At 59.2% G+C, this 299-nt stretch overlaps 1 long non-coding RNA gene across 1 annotated transcript in view; it reads left to right on the forward strand.

Moving 5' to 3' along the window:
• Positions 1 to 287, forward strand: part of LOC117940321 — a 1,172-nt gene extending 885 nt beyond the window's left edge. The window contains exon 3 of the long non-coding RNA XR_004655744.1: positions 35 to 287. This is a non-coding gene — a long non-coding RNA (uncharacterized LOC117940321). The remainder of the gene's footprint in view (positions 1 to 34) is intronic.
• The last annotated feature ends 12 nt before the right edge of the window (positions 288 to 299 follow it).

The raw sequence follows: 299 nt of genomic DNA on the forward strand, positions 1-299 counted from the left end.
GTTGGAACTTTAATACTTCAACATATTTTTTCAGCACAACTGGAAACCAAGTGGAAGCTGAGGCAGCTATTCAGAAACTTGCAGATGTTAAATTGCCCCTGAACGGACCCGAACAGCTCAAAACCTGCCTGACGCTGGGCGACCAGCCCGCCAAGCAGACGTCTGCCGACCTGACGCTGGGCGACCAGCCCGCCAACCTGACGTCGGCCAACCTGACGTCGGCCAACCTGACGCTGGGCGACCAGCCCGCCAACCTGACGCTGGGCGACCAGCCCGCCAACCAGACGTCCGCCAACCTG

Source organism: Etheostoma cragini, unplaced genomic scaffold (genome assembly GCF_013103735.1).
Source record: "Etheostoma cragini isolate CJK2018 unplaced genomic scaffold, CSU_Ecrag_1.0 ScbMSFa_2214, whole genome shotgun sequence".
Lineage (NCBI taxonomy): Eukaryota > Metazoa > Chordata > Actinopteri > Perciformes > Percidae > Etheostoma > Etheostoma cragini.